General features: G+C 44.8%; 1 protein-coding gene across 2 annotated transcripts in view; it reads right to left on the reverse strand.

Annotated features, from left to right (window-relative positions):
* Positions 1 to 12,021, reverse strand: part of FSTL5 (follistatin like 5) — an 803,249-nt gene extending 791,228 nt beyond the window's left edge. For both annotated transcript variants that reach the window (XM_040332604.1, XM_040332598.1), the window contains exon 1: positions 11,577 to 12,021. The gene's annotated coding sequence lies outside the window, so the exon portion shown is untranslated. The remainder of the gene's footprint in view (positions 1 to 11,576) is intronic.
* Positions 12,022 to 23,835: the final 11,814 nt, after the last annotated feature.

Below are 23,835 nucleotides of genomic sequence, written 5' to 3' on the forward strand. Positions count from 1 at the left end.
TGTGATGCTAATTCTTAAGCATCTCAAACCATAACAACCATTTATAACTCACTCAGCCAATGTCAGATCAGTTCATGATGGATTCTGATTTGATGCTATTGGTTACTGCACTTAAAAAGAAGAACTCTTCAATGATTATGGAAATAGTGGTCAATGTTAGAAATGACAACTCTGCTAAAAAATGGCAGCAAGAAAATATTTACTCATCAGCTGAAATCTAGTAGTATGAGAACAATGAAAATCAAGCTAGTAAAATCCACAGAATTTTCAAACACAATGAAATATTTAGCATTTCCTTTTTTATTCCAGTACTGCATATCACACCAGCACTTCACTCTTTCATAAATCACCTTCCATTGCATTTGTATGGTCCATATGTTATTTCGCTCTCCAGCATCTTGATGTAATCCCTACAGGTATAATCCACACTGCCAGCACAGTGAAAACAATAAATTGCAGGATAAAAAACAGGGAACTGAAAAGGTGGTTTGATATCCAGAAGTATGACTGATTCTTTTATGCCAGCCCTCCTTGACTTTAGCACCCTGCAGCTTGACCTCTGCTTCTCTGATCTATTCTTCCAACCTCTTTCCTCACCATCTGTCTCTTGTGAGAACTGATAGCTCTAATGCTTATATTGTTGGTAATCCATAGTCTAGACGATATTTTCCACAGCTGAAGTACCTAGCAGTACTTATAAACATCCTTCTAGCATTATGACTATGCTTATAAATGGTTTGTATATTGTAACCTTTAAAGTGGTTGTAAAGGTAAAAGTTTTTTTTTTTATATATATATATAGTAATGTATTCTCTGCATAAAGGTTAAAAAAAGAAAGTTTTAATTGTTGCTCACCCCCAGCATCTCTTCTCTATTCTTCTGCCTCTCACAGGCTTGGCTGAGAGCAGCGGGAGTCAAAACCTGTGAGCAGAAAGAGGCTGAGCCGGGCATTGTGTGGCATGCAAACAGCCTGGCTCAGGATCGAGCATGCATGAGTGCCCCCATAAAAACCTATGGGGGTACTTGGTGGGGGGAGGAGCCATGAGTGTCAGCGGGATACCCCACAAGAGCAGGATCATGGCTGCTCTGTGCAAAAACATTGCAGATCAGATAAGTAAATGTTCATTTCATATATATATATATATATATATATATATATATATATATATAGCTGGCCACAAGTTTTGAGAATAACACAAATATAAATTTTCACAAAGTCTGCTGCCTCAGTTTTTATGATGGCAATTTGCATTTACAGTACAACCATGGTTTGCGAGCATAATTCATCCAGAAACTTGTAATCCAAAAGAACTTGTATATCATAGCATTTTTTTTACAGGGTATAAAAGAGAAGAGAGACACCTCTAAGTGTAGCAATAAGTTGGTAAATGTTGTACCTTCATTAAATGTAACCATATTGCTACACTTAGAGGCTCCTCTCTTCTTTTTTATACTCAGTTGTGACATGACGCTACTCTTATATCAAAACATTGCTTGTATATCAAGGCAAAATTAAAAAAAAAATTGCTCATCTTACAAAACGCTCTTAAACCAAGGTTTTACTGTACTCCAGAATGTTATGGAGATTAATCAGATGAATTGCAATAAATTGCAAAGTCCCTCTCTGCCATAAAAATGATCTTAATCCAACATTTCCACTGCATTTATGGCAGGGTGCCCAAGAAAGTCCAGCAAGCACCAGAACAGTCTCCTACAGTTGATTTAGCTGCAGGATGGGGTCACCACCAGGGAAACTAAGAAGCCACTTCTCTTCAGAAAAAAACATCAGGGACAGACTGATATTCTGCAAAGGGTACAGGGATTGGACTGTTAGTGACCGGGGTGAAGTAATTCTCTCTGATTAATCCCCTTTCCAATTGTTTTGGGCATCCAGAAAAAATCTTGTCCGGAGAAGAAAAGGTGACACAGGACACAGGACCTTTAGTCCTGTGTCATGCCAACAGTAAAGCATCCTGAGACCAATCATGTGTGGGATTGTTTCTCAGCCAAGGGAGTGGGATCACTCACAACTAAGAATATAGAATGATACAAAAAAATCCTCCGAAAGCAACTTCTCCCAACCATCCAAGAACAGTTTGGAACAAACAGTGCATGAGGCAAAAGTAATAAAAAAGGGACTTGGGGAACCAAAGATCAAACTTGTGGGTCCATGGCCAGGAAACCCTCCAGACCGTAATCCCATTGAGAACTTGTGGTCAATCCTAAAGAACCAGGTGGACAATAAAAAAAAACACAATTTCTGACAAACTTCAAGCATTGATTATTCAAGAATGGGCTGCCATCAGTCAGGATGTCGCTTAGAAGTTGATTGACAGCATGCCAGGGCGAATTGCAGAGGCCCTGAAAAAGAAGGATCAATACTGCAAATATTGACACTTTACATAAACCTAATGTAGTTGTCAATAAAAGCCTTTGACATTTATGAAATGCTTGTATCTATACTTCAATATGCCATAGTAGCATCTGACAAAAAGATCCAAAAACACTGAAGAAGCAGACTTTGTGAAAATTATTATTAGTTTCATTCTCAACATTTTTGACCACTGCTATATATATATATATATATATATATATATATATATATATATATATATATATATACAGTATATATACATACATATACTGTATATAGTAAACAGAGGAAAAACGAGAATCAACATAAAAAAATATAAATCATCCATAGATTGAAAGATTAATACACTTTTATATCATACAATTTTTTAGTTGGTCACCAAGTAGAATCTAGCTTTGAGCAATTTTATTGAATCAAACCTGACATCAGAAACACCTAAAAGCTGCTGTTGAAGGCTGACCTCCTTGTGACAAAGGTAGTCACCTATCTGTCAGGTTGACCCCTTTCATTAATCACTACTAAAGCAATCAGTAAAGGCCAAGAAACAAGTATTCATTTAAGAACATTTGACATTCCTCCAACTTTAATTACCTATACATTTGTTCCAGGTCACCAGCTCAAAGTATTACAGGAGACGTATGACCAAAACTCATTTGGCCATACTTCTCCTGTGAGTCACAGGAGTGCACTTGATTCTTAGGAGTCAGTTCTGGCTTTGCATGGATTCCACCAATAACGTTGGGATCCGCACAGATGCCTGACCAGCAGCTGACTTAGCCTCTCAGCACACTGCTGAAAGCCTGATGCTCCTGCGATCAGCTGTCTTTGATCACTCAGTTCTCAGTGTAGAAGTGGCAGTGGACAGAAGCAGCATCACAGTTACATAAGTTATGCCACGTAAACACGATCGGTTTTCCTGTCAGAAAAACCTTGAATGGTTTTTCTGACCGAATTCCGCTCAAGCTTGTCTTGCATACACACGGTCATACCAAATTCCACCCGTCTAGAAGCCGAGAAAAACTAAGTTCAATGATTCTGAGTATGCGCCAAATTGATTCCAAGCATGCATGGTTTTTTTTTGCGCGTTGGAATTTCATACAGATGAATGTTTTTTCTGCTGGGAATTTTTTCCATCCGGAAAATAGAGAACCTGCTCTCAAACTTTTTCTGGCAGAATTTACGATAGAAAAAGTTCGATGGAGCATACACACAGTCGGAATTCCCGTCTATAAGCTCACATTTGCCTTTTTTTTTTCGACGGGAAAACCGATCGCGCCATAAGTATGAATGTTCATTTTTTTACAAACCCACACATCACTTTTTCAAGTTATTGGGACAGTCACAGAACTAGCATGTCAAGTGCTAATTAGCAATAGCAGCATTTAAATTTATTTTATGAGGGGCTTAAAGTGTATTGAAACCCTCAAAACAAATGTAATATATTACAGCTTACAAGTCTTTAGATGGATGGTTGCACTGTTTTTCTTGTGTTTCGCAATTTTTCTTTATTTTCGCCTGTTATTCATATGAAAAACACTTGTTTCCCTAAGCAACTATGTTCACTCTTCCACTGTATCTATAGAGAGTGTTGCCATCCAGGCAGGACTTTAACGTATCTGCCTTTGTTTATCTTTATTAAATGGGGGAAGGTAAGATAATAGTTTATAGAAGAATGATAAGTCTGTTTTATGCTTTAAGTTAAGCTAACAAGAGGTAACACGTGTCTTTCATTTTTCAAAAACTCAACAGTAGGGATGAGTGCTGCTCACAAACAAACCGAACATATGGGGAGTTTGCGGTAAATTAGAGCGCTGCAGAATGCCCCATAATGCACTGGGAGATCGCAGTGAGTTGATGTCTGATGATTGGGCAAAGCATGCACCTGACCTGCATGCTTTGGCCAATCACAAGCGCTCTGCTGTGAGAGCCATAGTTGGTCAAAAGCAGGGTCCCCCGAAAGCACCTTGTCCGCATGTTCATGGGGACAAGGGCCTCATTCCCACAACCCTTGCCTGGTGGTTGTGGGGGTCTGCGGGCAGGGGGCTTATCATAATCTGAAAACCCCCTAAAATAAAAAGCTCCGCTTTGATGGGAGGCGTCCCGCAGACTGCTGTCTTTTGGCTGTGACAGCTGTTATATAGGCAGGGGCAGGGCAACCCGGTGATGTAACCGGGTGACCCTTCTCTCTTCTGATGTCATGTGACATGGGGTCACCATTTTTGGGATATCCCAACGCCATTTTTCTTTTACATTTTGGCGTGGGTTTTCCCTTAAAATCCATGCCAGACCTGAAGGGCCTGGTATGGATTTTGGGGGGGACCCTCAAGCTATTTAAAAAAAAAATCAATGTTTTTTTTGTATCTATATTACCGGGAGCCGACAATGCATTAAAGCTGCGGGCAATTTTAAATGACTTTTTTTCTTTAGAAATTTTATTTTGCTGCAGGACTGTAAAACTCATCGGAAAGATGTGTTATTTTACAGGCAGACTAAGGGGAACCCCAGGCACGTTATTTAAAGGAATATTTCATTTTTATTGTTTCACTTTAAGCATTATTAAAATCACTGCTCCTGAAAAAAATGTAGTTTTAAAAAACTTGTTTTTGCATTGATACATGTCCCCTGGGGCAGGACACAGGTCACCAAACACTTTTATGGCAATAACTTGCATATTATCCTTTAAAATGAGCACCTTTGATTTTTCATGTTCGTGTCTCATAGACTTTAACAGTGTTCGCATGTTCACTCAAACTTTTTGCCTATTTGCATGTTCTGGTGCAAACCGAACCGGAGGGTGTTCGACTCATCCCTACTCAACAGGCATTTTTTTTAGCAAACAAATGCAGTCACCACATCTAATGATTTGCTAGCTAAAATAATTTACATTTTTGTTCTTGGGTTTGTTATCCTTTATTTCAGTACCTTAATTAGGAACTGTCAACATTGTGCAGTGCAACCAATCATATTCAAACATTTTAATTCTCAGCTACTGTACAGTTGAATCTTTCTAAGGGACAAACAGCCAGTTCTCACTTCAGACAATTAAAAATTAAGATCTTGTTCTCTTATTTTTAAAATTTGCAAACCCAATGAGACCTAAATATAAGCCACAGCATAGAGAATCTGAGAAAAGACACCAAATATATACACGCATTGGCCACTTTATTAGGTACACCTTGTTAGTACCGGGTAGGACCTCCTTTTGCCTTCAGAACTACCTTAATTTTTCATGGCATAGATTCAACAAGGTGTTGGAAACAATCCTCAGAGATTTTGGTCCATATTGATATGATAGCATCACGCAGTTGCTGCAGACTTGTCGGCTGCACATCCATTATGCAAATCTCCACCACATCCTGAAGGTGCTCTATTGGATTGAGATCTGGTGACTGTGGAGGCCATTAGAGTACAGTGACCTCATTGTCATGTTCAAGAAACCAGTTTGAGATGAATTGAGCTTTGTGACATGGTGCATTATCCTGCTAAATGTAGCCATAAGAAGATGGGTACACTGTAGTCAGAAAAGAAAGGACATGCCTAACAACAATACTCAGGTAGGCCGTGATGTTTAAACATTGCTCAATTTGTACTAAGGGGTCCAAAGTGTGCCAAGAAAATATCCCCCATGCCATTACACCACCACCAGCCTGAACCGTTGATACAAGGCAGGATGGATCCATTCTTTCATGTTGTTTATGTCAAATTCTGACCCTACAACCTGAATGTCGCAGCTGAAATCGAGACTCAACAGACCAGTCAACGTTTTTCCAATCTGCTATTGTCCAATTATGGTGAGCCTGTGTGAATTGCAGCCTCAGTTTCCTGTTCTTAGCTGACGGGAGTGGCACCCGATGTCAGTGGCGTAGCATGGGTTGTCATCGCCCGGGGGTTAGGCAAGTAATTTGTGCCCCCTAACTTGCGGTGTAGTGAAGGTGTTGCTGTGCTGTGCGGTGTAGTGGAGGTTTTGCTGTGCTGTGTGGTGTAGTAAAGGTGTGCTGTGCTGTGTAGTGGAGGTGTGCTGTGTGGGTAGTGGACTGCTGTGCAGTGTAGTGAAGGTGTGCTGTGTGGTGTAGTGGAGGTGTGCTGTGTGGAGTAGTGGATTGCTGTGCAGTGTAGTAAAGGTGTGCTGTGTGGTGTAGTGGAGGTGTGCTGTGTGGAGTAGTGGACTGCTGTGCAGTGTAGTGAAGGTGTGCTGTGTGGTGTAGTGGAGGTCTGCTATGTGGCGCAATAGAGGCGTGCTGTGTGGGGTAGTAAAGGTGTGCTGTGTGGTGTACTGGGATTGTGATGTCCAGGATGGCATAGCTGTATGACAGGTGGGGGGAATGGGCTGGTGTGTGGAAGTCCTGTGGATCCGATCTCATAGATCCGATCTTCATAGAACACACAGTAAGTGTCCATGCCTTCACCCATGTTTCTCTCATGTCTCTGTGTGTGTGTTGAAACTTAGACAGCACAGACCCACTTGCTCCTCCAGGCTCCACTTCCTTGTGTCCCCCGTACTTCGCCATGTTCAGACTCCGGCACCCTGTGATTGGGCGTATAGGGGTCATGTGCAGCGGCAGGGCTGGCCTGTTAACGATTGTGGTTGCTCCTGAAGTCTCGCCTTCGCTCAATCACAGGGTGCAGGGGACTGAACATGGGTGGAGGCAGGACTCCAGGATCTACCGCGATCATAGACAGGCCAGTGCTGCCGCCGCACATGACCCCATACGCCCAATCACAGGGCGCCTGAGCCTGAACATGGCGGCAGAGCATGGGGACACAGTAAAGTACATTTAGGAGGAGGCAGCCACTGTCACACATACTGACGGGCGCCCCCATAAATGTTGCACCCGGTGCTATGGCTCCCCCTGCACCCCCCACGCTACGCCACTGCCCGGTGTGGTCTTCTGCTGTAGCCCATCTGCTTAAGCTTCGATGCGTTGTGTGTTCAGAGATGGTATTCTACATACCTGGGTTGTAACAAGTGATTTTTTTAGTTACTGTTGCCTTTCTATCACCTCTTCCCATTCTCCTCTGACCTCTGACATCAACAAGGTATTTTCGTTCCACACAACTGCCAACTGCCGCTCACTGGATATTATCTTTTTTTTGGACCATTCTCTGTAAACCCTAGAGATGGCTGTGTGTGACAATCCCAGTAGATCTGCAGTTTTAAAAAAAAATACTCAGACCAGCCCATCTGGCACCAACAACCATGCCACATTCAAAGTCACTTAAATCCCCTTTTTTCCCAATTTTGGTGCACAAGAAGTCGCCTTCACCATGTCTAGATGTCTAAATGCATTGAGTCGCTGCCATGTGATTGATTGATTAGCAATTTGTGTTACCATGCAATTGAACAAGTGAACCTAATAAAGTGGCCGGTGAACGTATATATTATAAAAATATCACATTAAACATGACTCAAAGCTATTTGAGACAGAGATAATAGCCTGAGAGAATGATATAGGGGATATATTCCTCTACATTACTGGCCTCCTATTATTAAACCCATTGATATTCCCTATAGGTGGTCTCTTCTCAGTGTGAAATGGCTTATTGAGTACAACAACAGGTTGCAGGCAGCTCCATTGCAAAGTAGTTCTAATACAAAATACAGTTCCAAGTCCACTGCATGGGAGGTTTTATATACAAATCTTTGAATGTTAAGAGCTCTTTTATATTAATCAACTTGTCATTTAGATTTACAGGACATTTAGTGGAGGATCATACGGGAGGTTGAATAATATCCGTGCTGCTTGCAGGAAAATAGAAGGCGATTTAAGGGAGAACAGAAGCCAAGTGTATTATTCCGTGAAAAGGGTGAAAGAAAAGAGTGCTCTCTGTAAAATATAGAGGAGCTGCCATTTCTTTTCTGACATTCATTTGACTCAGCGAGTGAAAGCTGTGATGGTTATAGATGTCAGGCGTCAGCAAAGTGGCAGTCACAAAACTTATTCAGTCCTTATGGGTTTAATGCTCTGTCACCTACAAATAGAGGAAACGTGTGCATTTGCAGGGAGATAAAGGTGTGCCTAGAGCAATTCAAGTGTGACTTGTATCATGATGTGCGATTTAGAGAATATAATAGAGCTCCTTTGTATCTAAAGCTCACCACACACACACTATTACAATCTGATTGCACAATCTCTTTTATGGTGGCCATACACGTTATGATAAATAATCGATTTCTGTTCTGATCAATCTATTTTGATTAAACTACAGCCATCAACCTATTCAACTGATATGTCACACACGGGCAAGTGGACTTTGATTGATAAGTAAAATGATTTACAATTATAAGTAATCAATTGCATCTCTGTTTCCACCATGTCATCTCATAATCTGATCGATTGAAAGACGATTGTATTTGTGAGCAAGTATCTCGGTGCATAACAATCATTAATATTCCATCCTGGCCGATCGATTCAGTTTGATCAAATCCAATTGAGATTTAGTCTACATCGATTAAAAGTTAGGGCAATTCTATTGTTTGTGGCTTTGATAGTTTTGATTGAATTGCACATTGATCGGATAAACAATTGAAGCATGTATGAACACGAAATATATGTAGCGCAAAGGTCTGTCTGATTGGATAAAAATCAATTGGATAGTCTAGGGGTTAAAGGGGTTGTAAACCCTCAAGGTTTTTCACCTGAAATTGGATAGATTCATAGCAGCAGCAGCCGCCATTGGCTCCCGCTGCTGTCAATCAAATATGGTGACACGGGAACCAGGGGGTGGGACCTAGTTCTGCTGTTTGTGTCAATGGAGGCAGCAGCAGAACCCGGCAGTGTGCCCGCACAAGTGCCCCCATGGAATGCGGCTCTCGGTGGGGGCACTTAAAGCGGAGTTCCACCTACAAATGGAAATTCCGCTTAATCCACTCCTTGCCCCCTTACATGCCACATTTGTGGGGGGAGTGGGGGCTTCAGGAGCAGTGGGACTTCCTGTCCCACTTCCTCCTTCCGCCGAGGGGCTGGTAAGGAGAATAGCTTAATCGTCTTATTGCAGCCCCTCCCTGTAGGCGAGCGCCTGTCCAATCGGATGGCGCCGCGCCGCTCGCGCATGCGCAGTGCCGCTCGCGCAGTGGGTGCCCGACCGTGAAGCCGAAAGCTGTCACTGCCGGGTGCCCACACTAGGAATGAAGACATCGCTGGAATCGTGGAGCAGATAAGTGTCTTTTTATTAAAAGCCAGCAGCTACACTTTTTGTAGCTGCTGACTTTTAATAAACTTAAAAACAGGCAGGAACACCCCTTTAATGCGGGGAGGAGCCAGGAGCTCCGCTGGGAAGAGGGGGATCAGGGGCAATCTGTGCAAAACCCTGGCACAGAGAAGGCAAATATAAGATGTTTGTTTAAAAAAATGAAACTTTACAACCCCTTTAAAGCAGAGCTCCACCCAAAAGGGGAAGCTCTGCTTATCTTTCTAATCTCCCCCTCTGGTGCCACATTTAGGGGGGTGAATACCTGGTTTTGACAGGTACCAGCTCCCGCTTCTGGGTGATCTCGCTGCAGCGAGATCACCTGGAAGTTCCGCCCCCTCCACCTTCCACGGCCCAATGAAAAAGCGCAGCGTTCTTCGTGTATGCACAGTAGGGTACCAACTGTGAAGCCCGGAAGGCTGCACTGCCGGTTTCCTTTGGAAGCAATGGCTGTGACAGCACCCGTGAGCTAATGGTAAAATCCGCTGGGGTGCCGACATTGCTGGATTCCTGGACAGGTAAGTGTCCTAATATATCAAGTATTTGTAGCTGCTGACTTTTAATGTAGCCTGGACCTCCTCTTTAAGTGGCTATACATAGGGTATTGTGACCTTGTACATAGCTTTAGTTAAAAAATAAATACAAATTATATATATATATATATATATATATATATATATATATATATATATTTATACATACGTAGCCGGAGTGTTCACCGTAGCCGGTGTGTTCACCGCTCCTATACCGCGCCTTCCCATCGAAATCAATGGGAAAGCGCTGTAATACTGCGGTATTAACCCTTTTTCGGCCACTAGCGGGGGTTAAAACCTCACCGCTAGCGCCCGAATATTGCGGTAAATACGACGGTATAGCCGCGCTACAAATAGCGCGGCTATACCGTCACCGCGGCTGCACGCCCCAGTGTGAAAGCAGCCTTAAACTTCCTAAAAAAAAATGTATAGAAGACTCTGATTGGCTTATCTGGGCAAGGCCCCACTTCTCCAGTTCTCTGCTTTTATCGAGTGTTTATGTGTTGAAGGCTTTGGATTACTCTTCAGGAGTGTGTTAGCTGAACCACTGTGCTTGTTCCTTTGAAAGCTCCTATAGAATTGGCCATGAACCGTGCTGGGATTTTCATTGCCAGAAGCCAGTTTTAATTCACTTTACAAATGAGTTTGTCACGTACATGACATACTGTATTCTCTTCGATCAATACGATTAGTGCAAATCTTCTGCACAAGCCAACAAGCTTACAGACTGCAATTATATAATGAGCAGCACACTACAGAAATCCATTTCATAACCTGCCTATAGTCCCAGCATGATCCACTTATAATAAACTCAAATCTGCCCTATGCCCACTTTATCAAACTCAGCAAGTTGTAGTGATCAGAAATTCATCAGACCATTCAGGAAACAGGAGGCTTATCATTATCACTTGTAGTATTGTGAGCATCTTGGAGCAGCTGGTAATAAAGCTGTCTATTGAGATTGCTTTCCCCCAGCTTGTGATGTGGAGAGATATAGCAGCTGACATTGTGTAGAGACAATGCACACAATCTGTGCCCCCCCCCCCCCCCAGAATACTATACAATCACCCTGCTCAGTATCCCTTCCACACTCTCTATATACAACCTGTAAGCAGCACTCTATACAGCACCATCCATGCACACACAAAGTTGTCAGCTCACAGCACACACTGGCTGCTTTCAATTCCAGCATTTAGCAAGACTACTAAGGCAACCGAATGACAAGGGCTGAATGGAAGGCTCATTAATAAAGATCTCACATCGTCCTCCACCTTCTGCTCCCCATTCATGCAGCAGAGGTTCTTCACATCAACTGAAACTTTTATATTAACTTCATCAGAAGTTTGCACACTTCTAGCAGACCTGATGGTGTCATCGTTGCATGATGTGCTAATGATCATCACTACACTAACATACTAGATGAGGCTGCTCCCTCTCCTAGGTGTCACAATACGGATCACACTTTTAGTAGGGCACTGTACCTGGGCTGGGTGAAGTCTTCTCTCACGTTTTAGGGTAATCCAGAAAAAAAAAAGCCACACTAAATCCAACAAAAAGTATTTAGATACAGCAAGATAGAAATCCCAACAAGTGCTGACAGCGATATCCGAGGCTGGATAGAGGACAGCGGTGTCCGGGGCTCCTCTCCCTGTGTACGGAGGTCAGGCTCCCTGTGTACGGAGGTCAGGCTCCCTGTGTACCGAGGTCAGGCTCCCTGTGTACGGGACTCAGAGATGGACGCTGGATGGCCGCCAGACTTCAGAACCAGCAGAGAAGTGGACAGCGCCTGTGATCACAGCGCTACTCTCTACTCCCAGTCTCCGATCAAGCCATGCCCACTGCCTCCGATCTGCTCTTCTCAGGGACCTCCCCGCCTCCCCGTACTACACACGTCATTTCAGCTGTCATTCCATCTGCTTCTTCCACTCTTTAACGGCTTTCATGGAAGCGCTTCGAGTGAAAGAACGGACGGGCGAGAAGGAGGAGAGGAGGGGGTGGAGAGCTCCATGGTCATGCACGGATTGGGGGAGCTCCATGATTGTGAACGGATTGGGGGAGCTCCAAGTCATACACGGATTGGGGGAGCTCCATGGTCATACACGGATTGGGGGAGCTCCATGATTGTGAACGGATTGGGGGAGCTGGAGCTCCATGGTCATGCACAGATTGGGGGAGCTCCATGGTCATGATACACCCCATGGTCATACAGGGATTGGGGGAGCTCCATGGTCATACACCCCATGGTCATACACGGATTGGGGAGCTCCATGGTCATACACTCAATGGTCATACACTCCATGGTCATACACTCAATGGTCATACACTCCATGGTCATACACGGATTGGGGAAGCTCCATGGTCATACACTCCATGGTCATACACTCAATGGTCATACACTCCATGGTCATACACAGATTGGGGGAGCTCTATGGTCATACACGGATTGGGGGAGCTCCATGGTCATACACGGATTGGGGGAGCTCCATGGTCATACACGGATTGGGGAGCTCCATGGTCATACATGGATTGGGGGAGCTCCATGGTCAAACACGGATTGGGGGAGCTCCATGGTCATGCACAGATTGGGGGAGCTCCATGGTCATACACCCCATGGTCATACACGGATTGGGGGAGCTCCATGGTCATACACTCAATGGTCATACACTCCATGGTCATGCACGGATTGGGGAAGTTTCATGGTCATACACTCAATGGTCATACACTCCATGGTCATACACAGATTGGGGGAGCTCCATGGTCATACACGGATTGGGGGAGCTCCATGGTCATACACAGATTGGGGGAGCTCCATGGTCATACACGGATTGGGGGAGCTCCATGGTCATACACGGATTGGGGGAGCTCCATGGTCATACACGGATTGGGGGAGCTCCATGGTCATACATGGATTGGGGGAGCTCCATGGTCACACACGGATTGGGGGAGCTCCATGGTCACACACGGATTGGGGGAGCTCCACGGTCATACACTCCATGGTCATACACAGATTGGGGGAGCTCCATGGTCACACAAGGATTGGGGGAGCTCCATGGTCATACCCAGATTGGGGGAGCTCCATGGTCAAACACGGATTGGGGGAGCTCCATGGTTATACACGGATTCAGGGAGCTCCATGGTCATACACAGATTGGGGGAGCTCCATGGTCATGAAAGGATTGAGGGAGCTCCATGGTCATACACAGATTGGGGGAGCTCCATGGTCACACAAGGATTGGGGGAGCTCCATGGTCATACACGGATTGGGGGAGCTCCATGGTCATACATGGATTGGGGGAGGTCCATGGTCATACACGGATTGTGGGAGCTCCATGGTCATACACGGATTGGGGGAGCTCCATGGTCAAACACGGATTGGGGGAGCTCCATGGTCATACACGGATTCGGGGAGCTCCATGGTCATACACAGATTGGGGGAGCTCCATGGTCATGAAAGGATTGAGGGAGATCCATGGTCATACACTCCATGGTCATACACAGATTGGGGGAGCTCCATGGTCACACACGGATTTGGGAAGCTCCATGGTCACACACGGATTGGGGGAACTCCATGGTCACACACGGATTGGGGTAGCTCCATGGTCATACACAGATTGGGGGAGCTCCATGGTCACACACGGATTGGGGGAGCTCCATGGTCATACACTCCATGGTCATACACAGATTGGGGGAGCTCCATGGTCATACACGGATTGGGGGAGCTCCATGGTCATACACTCCATGGTCATACACAGATTGGGGGAGCTCCATGGTCATACACAGATTGGGGGAGCTCCATGGTCACACATGGATTGGGGGAGCTCCATGGTCACACATGGATTGGGGGAGCTCCATGGTCACACACGGATTGGGGAAGCTCCATGGTCATACACGGATTGTGGGAGCTCCATGGTCATACACTCCATGGTCATACACAGATTGGGGAAGCTCCATGGTCACACACGGATTGGGGGAGCTCTATGGTCACACAATGAATGGGAGAGCTCCATGGTCATACACAGATTGGGGGAGCTCCATGGTCATACACTCCATGGTCATACACAGATTGGGGAAGCTCCATGGTCACACACGAATTGGGGGAGCTCTATGGTCACACAATGAATGGGAGAGCTCCATGGTCATACACAGATTGGGGGAGCTCCATGGTCATACGTGGATCGGGAGAGCTTTATTGTAAACCCTCCGTTTTTGGACGCATTTTCACCAGCTCATTTCATCATTTACTGACAATGCACACTCTTTATCTTCTAATCCTTGCCTATCTTTCAGCCTAAAGTAGTTATGAAGGCTGAATTTTTTTTTTACCCTAAAGTGGTTGTAAACTCTCACCTGTACCCAGATGAGAAGCTAATCCCCCTACATAAGTTGTACCTGTTTATCTGTTGTCTTCTTCAATGGCAAACAACCCCTCTCCTGGTTAGCTGGTGGCACCACACCCCCCACCCCGCCTGCTCTAGGTCGGTCAGTCACACGCCTACCGACCGACCTACCGACCTAGAGCAGGTGGAGGGTATGTGGTGCCACCAGCTACGGCTAACCAGGGGAGGGGTTGTTCCCCACCCCCACCCCCCCAAAAAAAAAACAGCCGCCACTGGGGAAGACTTCAGATAAGCAGGTACAACTTATGTAGGAGAATTAGTTCCTCACCTGGATACAAGTGAGGGTTTACAACCACTTTAGGATAAAAAAAAAACATTCATCCTTCAGAACTACTTTAAACTAGGTGATAGGCAAGGATTAGAAGATACAGAGTGTGCATTGTCAGTAAATGATGAAATGAGCTGGTGGAAGTACTTCCAAACACGGAGGGTTTACAATGACTCAGCCCAGCACTTACTTCATCTAGGCTGCGGGCAGTGGCTCCTGTTTCCTCTCCTCTCCAGCATCACGGTGGCTTCCGCCGTGCGTCTCCTCCATCCTCCTAGGTGTCCAATAGGATCGCCTGTCCTTTCAGCCAATCAGGTGACCTGCTTCTTGAGTCACTGGGAGGAGGATCAGTGTGGCAATAGTGAATATTCTTTCACTATTGTCACACAATTGGGTGGGCTCGGAGCCCAGTGCCCACCCTTTTTTTGAAGCCTATTAGAGCCTCTAGATATAGACAAAAACTCACGCAAGCGCTACCGCACAATTGTAGAGTAATGAGCTAAATAACGGTGCTCAGGCTTGTTGTGTCCCATGCACATCAAAATAGCAAGAAATGCCGGTGTTCTGTCGAGAAGTGTCCGACTATCGTATAGTGCCCGAGTGGAACTGTGCATGCGGCGCATGGAGCCGAGTTGACGATCAGCTGTTAAGGCGCGTTGCCAAGGCAAGTACATGTAGGAGAGGGACTGATAGATACATGAAGGGGATGGATATTTAAATGATGGGCAGTGCTGGGGGGTGGAATTTGTATCGATGGGCAAACAAATCTTGAAAATAAATCATTATCTAAAATAGAAAACGCTGCCCTTGAAATTACTAAACACGGGCCGCAGGCATCCAGAAAGAATGGTCCATAAAGATTTCCTTTGCAGCTGTGTTTGGCCATCGATAAAAATTCTGCGCCCAGCACTGCCCATCATTTAAAAATCCGCCCCCTTCATGTAACTATCCGCCCCTCAGCTACATGAACGTGCCTCGGCAATGCGAGACAACAGATGATGATCGCAAACTCTGTTCTGGGGCTCCGTACTGCACGTGTGCAGCACATGCGCTGTTACACCCGGGCATTTCTCGATAGGGGGGCATTTCTCGACAGGACAACGACAACACGATTGTTTCTTCTTATAAATCTTTATTTGGCACTAACAGCAGTGTTACATCTAAAGTGCATGGATGGGGGGAAAGGGGCGGTGCCCATACGCCCCTAATGGACAGACCACCACGATTTTTCTCTTCTCTACAGCCAGAATGTATAAAGCTTGTCTGAACTGTCAGAAAGAAAAGGAAAAAGGGGCAGAGAACTTAAATTAAACACTGCAGCTCAGTGAGGAAAGCCCTGAAAGCTGATTGGAGGGAAGAAACACCCCCCCCCCTTTCACACAGCACACAAGAAGAGAGCTGAGGCTGTCAATCATCTGGAGATTCCTTCACTGTCACCTTTTTTCTCTTGGAGTCAGGAAAAATTGTCAGAAGTGATTTATGCATTTAGAAGCACAGTGTCTCAACCTCTCATGCTACCTCTTGCCTTCTCTTGGGGGAAAAAATTGTGTTATATTTGGTAATTATGATAAGGTTCTAGGACAGTGATGGTATATATAAAAGGTGTATCTCCTAGAACAGTTATGGTGAACCTTGGCATCCCAGATGTTTTGGCAGGGCTGTCTTAATGAGAGGGCACACCTGGGCACTGCCCAGGGGCCCTAGCTGCATGTAAGGCCCCTGCAATTTACCTAAAGCAGCTGGTCCTTGAGCCCATGCTGCCCCATAATTGGGGGCCCCATGATGGTTCTGAGAGTGATAGATACACAGGGGAGGCAGTCTGCCTTCTACCTACTTGATGTCTGTTTACCTGCAATGTCATCATTGTAGGGGCCCCAGAGCATTACTTTGCCCAGGGGCCTATGATGCTATTAAGATGGCCCTGTGTTTTGGAACAACATTTTCCATGAGAGCCCATTCACACAGGGGCAACACAACTTCTAGCACGACTTTGGGAGGCAACTTAGACACGACTTGAGTACGAATCATCAGGCAACTTACAAGGCAACTTCAAGTCGCCTCCAGGACAGGAGGCTTTCCAGTGGCCAACCAAGCTTTCTTTTGGGGGTATTTGATCACCTCTGCGATTTTAATTTTTTGCGCTATACACAAAAAAAGAGCGTCAATTTTGAAAAAAACACAATATTTTGTACTTTTTGCTATAATAAATATCCCCATTTTTTTTAACCACTTCTCGCCGGCCCGATGACTTTTTATGGCCGCAATGTGGATCTTAATTGCCGGGAGGCCGTCTGTATACGGCCTCTGGCCTCCAGCCACTGGGGGGCGCGTGCGCACGCCCACCGCGTCACTCAGGTGCCGATGCGCGTGCCTGGCGACCACGATCTCTGCCAGGCACCCGCGATCCGCAGTCACAGAGACAGGGACATGGATCTCTGTGTGCAAACACAGAGATCCACGTCCTGTTAGGGAAAGGAGACCGATGGTGTGTCCTTTGTATATAGGGATAACCATCGGTCGCCTCCCCCAGTCATTCCCCTCCCCCCACAGTTAGAAATACTATGCAGGGCACACATTAACCCCTTCCTCGCCCCCTAGTGTTAACCCCTTCCCTGACAGTCACATTTATACAGTAATCAGTGCATATTTATAGCACTGCTCGCTGTATAAATGTGAATGGTCCCAAAAATGTGTCAAAAGTGTCCGCCGTAATATCACAGTCGTGACAAAAATCGCAGATCGCCGCCATTACTAATAAAAAAAAAATAATAATAAAAAAAAAAGTCATAATTCTGTCCCCTATTTTGTAGGCGCTATAACTTTTGCGCAAACCAATCACTTTACGCTTATTGCAATTTTTTTTTTACCAAAAATATGTAGAAGAATACATATCGGCCTAAACTGAATAATTTTTTTTTTTAATTGGATATTTATTATAGCAAAAAGTAAAAAAAATAGTTTTTCTTCACAATTGTCGCTCTATTTTTGTTTATATCGCAAAAAATAAAAACCGCAGAGGTGATCAAATACCACCAAAAGAAAGCTCTATTTGTGGGAAAAAAAGGACGTAAATTTTGTTTGGGAGCCACGTCGCACGACCGCGCAATTGTCATTCAAAGCGTGACAGTGCTGAAAGCTGAAATTTCGCCTGGGCAGGAAGGGGGTATATGTGCCCAGTAAGCAAGTGGTTAAAAAAAAAATTCTCAGTTTAGGCTGATATGTATTCTTATACATATTTTTGGTAATAATAATCGCAATGAGCGTATATTGATTGGTTTGCGCAAAAGTTATAGCGTCTACAAAATAGGGGATAGATTTATAGCATTTTTATTATTATTTTTTTTTTACTAGTAATGGCGGCGATCAGCAATTTTTATCAGGACTGCAACATTATGGCGGACACATCAGACACTTTTGACCCATTTTTGGGACCGTTGGCATATATACAGCGATTGGTGCTATAAAATGCACTGATTACTGTCAAAATGTCACTGGCAGGGAAGGGGTTAAGAATAGGGGGTGATCTAGGGGTTAATTGTGTTCCCTAGTGTGTTTCCAACTGAAGGGGAATGGGACTGAATTTATAAAGAAATGTAATTAGTTTTTTGTTTTTTATTATTGGGTGTGTTTTATAGCAGAACGTAAAACAATTTTTTTTTTCAAAATTGTCAGGGAAAAAAAAGAAATGCAGTGGTGATCGAATACCACCACAAGAAAGCTGTGTATGTCTATGGATGCACGTAGCCCAACTCAGGAGTGCATCTGCACGAATGGTTTTCAGAAAAGAGGAGAAGCTTAGGAGAGTGTGGTGGGAGGTTCAGGGCTGCTCTGTGCAAACCAAGTATAGCATGTTTATTAAGTCCAAAGGCAGATAGAGAAAGGAAATTACCACTCAAGGCAAGGTGATGAACCTTTCCACCAGATCTGAAGCCACGGATGCTGGCAAACCATGTAATAATGCTTAAACAGCTATGATTAAGCACTAAGTTTTGGTGCGAAACGCGTCAGCTGGTATCCTGTTTGCTGTGACATGTATGCTGTGATTTTATTGTTACATTTTTGGAGTGCAGCTGTCCAGATAGTTTTCCTTTATTTTATAGCATGTTTATTATTTTAATGTAAAAATACAAGCTTTTTTTTAACCACTTTAACTCTTTCCTGCTCAGATCATAAGTTCAGGGAAGCAGTACTGAGAAAGCAGGAGCATTTGGCAGTGAAAACTGTAAACTTCCTGTGCTAAAGTAAATATTTAAAACAAATAGGGCCAGATTCTCCAAGATCCGGCGTTGGCGTAGTGTAAGCCATTTACACTACGCCACCGCAACTTACTGGAGCAAGTGCCGTATTCTCCAAGCACTTGCTCCGTAATTTGCGGCGGCGTAGTGTAAATGGCCCGGCGTATGGCCGCGTAATTCAAAGGGGGCGGCTTGTATTCAAATTAAGCGCGCCCCCGCGTCGATTGAACTGCGCATGCGCCGGGCTGAAAAATAGCCCAGTGCGCATGCTCCAGCTCACAACGGAAAACGTCAATGACGGCGACGTGAGCGTCATTGACGTAAAGTCGTATTCAAGAACGACTTAGGAAAACTACGTAACCGACGGAAAAAGATGACGCGGACCCGACGCCATACTTAACATGGCATACGGCGGACTGGCGTAAGGTTACCCCTCATATAGCAGGGGTAACCTTACGCTTACGTAAACGACGTAAACGACGAGTACGCAACGCAAATTCGTTCGGGAATCGGCGTATCAGGCTCATTTGCATAGTCAAATGAGACCTGAACGTAAACGCCACCTAGCGGTCAGCGTTGTATTGCATTTAGGATCCGACGGTGTAAGTGACTTACACCAGTCGGATCCTAGCCTAATTCCGGCGTATCTTATTTTGCGAATACAAAACAATGATACACCGGCGGGAATTTCGAATTACTCCGGTGTATCAGTAGATACACCGGCGTAACTCTTTTGAGAATCTGGCCCATAGTTTATTGAGGAATGTTTATTTCCTGAATGAGTCCTTTGTCTGGGTCAAAAATCTATTAAAAACTGCAGGGAGTTTATCTTTTATTCTAGGTAATCACCAACTCACCTTTCAAAATTAGGTTTATAAACACTGACTGGTAACCTTATCTAAACGATGTTATCTAAATGATAAACCAAAAAAAAGTCTTAGTAGTCTGAGCCAAAAAGAGGTTACTTTGTAGGTCCATTGTGGTTTGCAACACCAAAATATTTTATTACACAAAGTATATAAAAATAAAAAAATAAATACATATTTTTCCTGACTTAAAATGTTGGCGTGTCAAACCACAACTTATCTTTAGTGAAAGTTTTCTTTGGCTTAGGTCATTAAGTTTTTTATGTCTTTTTTACCCAATTCTGGGTGACCACATCACAGTGTCAGGGAGGGACATGAATAGGGGAATTCAGGTGCAGTGGCGGTTCGTCCATAGAGGGCGCTGGGGCGCCGCCCCCTCTGGCTCTCACCGCCACTGAGTCTAATAACATAGATTCATGCATTGCACAAATCTATGTTATTATCGTCGCTGCCGCTGTTCTATTCAGATGGTCGGCGCTCATGTCTGGCCATCTGAATAACGGCAGCTGGTTGGCTGTATGGAAGTGCCTATCAGAGCCAACGGCTCTGATAGGCTTTTCCGAGTACAGCCCTCGGGTCCCGGAAGCTTATACAAGGAACGCACTAGGGATGCGCTCCTTGTATAAGACTGACAGGCGTCTCAGCCATTCAGGTTGGCTGATTCTGGCTACCGGTAACCTGATTGGCTGAGACGCCTGTCAGTCATCGAGGGCGGTAGAAGACATCGAGGGACGTGGATGGCTGACTCCAGTAAAGGTAAGTGCCGGACGGGGGGGGGAAAAGGGGCACTTTTTCAGGGCACAACGGCGACATCAATGGGCACAGTGGTGACAATAGGCACAGTGGGGACAATTAAAGGGCACAGCGGCGACAATAAAAGGGCACAGCAGTGACAATTAAAGGGCACAGCGGTGACAATTAAAGGGCACAGTGGTGACAATTAAAGGGCACAGTGGTGACAATTGATGGCACAGTGGCTGTGTTTGATGGCATGGCACAGTGGCTGCGTTTGATGGAATGGCACAGTGGTGACAATTGATGGCACAGTGGCTGCGTTTGATGGCATGGCACAGTGGTGACAGTTAATGGCACAGTGGCTGCGTTTGATGGCATGGCACAGCGGTGACAATTGATGGCACAGTGGCTGCATTTGATGGGCACAGTGAGGCTGCAATTTTTTTTTTTTCGTTTGCACCATCGTGAGCACCATCCGCCACTGTTCAGGTGACTATAACTGTCCTTACCAGGTAAATAAAACCTTACACATAGAAGGATGGTTTAGAGGGTGGTGGGATTCAGGAATGGGAAAAGAATCGATTTTGTATGGTGTTTTGCTTTAAACTAAAACGCGCTGAGGGTTTTTTACTACTTTTACTACTCTGTCTTCAGCAAAGTGTAACATTGTGGGGGCATCAGCACCCCACCCACTACAGACAGCCTGCAGAAAACTAAAGGAGGGGCGGATACAAGACCAGTCATCCTGCAAAAGGAGAGAGAGCAGCAGTGACCGTTTCTCATTACTGGAAGCTCCTACACTTATTATTGCACGGATGTGGAAGAAATACACAGAAAGCGCCAAGATTTGAGTTAGAATACGCAAAAATATTTGCTTATACCGGATTTCAGCTTTAGGCTCGGTTTCAACTTGTACGGCTTGTCATGCGTCTTGGAACTGCAAAGTGGCATGACAAATCATACCCCATGATTTCCAATGAGTACCGTTCATATTTGTGCGACTTCAAAGTAGTCCCTGCGCTACTTTGGTCCCACTTTAATCCGACTTTTCGGTCCATAGACCTCAAGAATATACAGGCGTTGCTTCAAGTCGTATCAAAATCACGACAAAAAAATGTGGTAAAATCACGCGACTTTAGGGTTGCAATAGTGGAACCTAAATTGTATCTCCATGCCATTTCGCTGAGTCTGCACAATGTTCTCAATTGATTGCATCTTCTGCTTGATGACCAGTCCTGGCTTAAAGTGGTAGTAAACCCGCTGACACTTTTTTATTTTTTACTACACCTGTAAGGCAAAAGGCATACTAGCTCATTATGAAATACTTACCTTAGAACGAGGCGTCGGTATCTCACCCGGTCCACGCCAAGGCAGCTGACATTTTGACTCTGCATGTCTTACTGGTATCGCGGCTCCAGCGCTGTGAGTGGCTGGAGCTGCAATGTCATCACGCCCGCACATGTGCGTGGGAGACTTCTTTCCGGCAAGGTCCAGTGTCTGCCGGGCTTTCAGCCGAGAATCCCAGACGCGCCGCTGAAGTCAGCGACTCATTGCAAGGGGAATATCTCCTAAACCATACAGGTTTAGGAGATATTCCTTTTACCTACAGGTAAGCCTCATTATAGTCTTACCTGTAGGTAAAGGTAAATAGCCTATACAACCACTTTAACGTGTGAGAGAATGGTTCCATGGGTCCTTATGATTCAAGGGAGAGGCACTAAGATAGGGTTGGTTCCCCCATTCTATCTTTCCTCCTCCTTTCTTTCACCCTACCACATACCCCCCTGTCCCCCTATGCCCCCCTGATTCCTCCCACCACCCCTGTCCACCTTATCTGTTCTTTATCCCTAATTAACAGACTCTGACACAGATCTTCCTGAGAGATTGGAAATGTTGGTTGATTAATACTAACTCTGTTGCCTTACATGTGCTATGTTTGGCCTATAATAGCTGGTACTGCTATCCATTATTCCTCTTGAAACATTTTCGTTTTCTAAGTTCTCCCCTCTACCTTCTGAGATGTTCTTACTCTACTCTTCATACATTTATTTGTCTTGGTCTGCCACCGATTTTTATCCCTTATTTCCCTACTTTTGAGACCCCCGTTTAGATGGTAGTCCCATAGGATATTGTGCTCTACGGTTATAAACCAAATTTATTTGACTCCTGTCTGTCTATATTGATTTTTGTCAGATTTTATTACCAATATTGCATTTACCTGTTTCTCGTATGATTATATCACTATTCTGGTTGCGTGGCCTGTATTTCCTGTATTACCATCCTTTTTCGTTTTGTATTGTACTACAATAAATTTTCAATAGAGTTCCTATCAATGAATTGTATCTCCAGGAAAATATTAAAATCAACATGTAAATACCTATCCACTGATCACAAAGGAAGAGGGAGGTACAGGAGTTTGTGCAATCATGTGACTGCAACAAGATGAGAAACAAGGTATTTAGCTGGTGTTTATTTTAAATTGCATAGCATAGGCTAACAGCACAGTCTCAGGCCTCGTACACACGACAGAGTTTCTCGGCAGAATTCACCGAGAAACTCGGTCAAAACCCGGATTCTGCCGAGAATCTCTGTCGTCTGTACAGTTTTGGCTCGATGGAGCCGCCGAGGAACTCGACGAGAAAATAGAGAACATGTTCTCTATTTTCTCGTTGTCCGCGTTGTTCTATGGGAGAAGGCGGCCCGCCGAGCTCCTCGGCGGCTTCATCCCAAAACTCGACGAGGAACTCGACGTGCCAAGCACGTCGAGTTCCTCTGTCGTGTGTACGGGGCCTCAGAGGTCTAAATTTGGCTGTTGGGGTAGTAGCCCTTGCCTTTTGCTTAAAATGTATTCATACCTTTTATCCTGAGTTCACATATTCACCCACCCAGCATTGTCCTGCTGTGATCCACAGCTTGGCTGCCACACAATGGGTCCTGCACCACTCTCTTCTTCTTTGATGTGACAGGGAGCTGGCTATCCCTTCTAGGTACGGTCAGTTGGCCCATTGATGGCAAGTTCCAGGTCTACCACCTTGCAGATGGAAGCAAATATCTCCTGGGGGTGTGCTTGTCACATATCCCAGAAGGCTTCAGGAGTTGGGGCACATCATTTACACCTAGGCAGGAATTTGAAGGGGGCAGACTGGAGCAAAACATAAATACCCCCCCCCCCACACACACACACAAATATGTGTGTGGAGTAGGGTGACCAGATATCTCCAGTGTTCATAAAAAAAGTC

This window comes from Rana temporaria, chromosome 1 (assembly GCF_905171775.1).
Source record: "Rana temporaria chromosome 1, aRanTem1.1, whole genome shotgun sequence".
Taxonomy (NCBI): domain Eukaryota; kingdom Metazoa; phylum Chordata; class Amphibia; order Anura; family Ranidae; genus Rana; species Rana temporaria.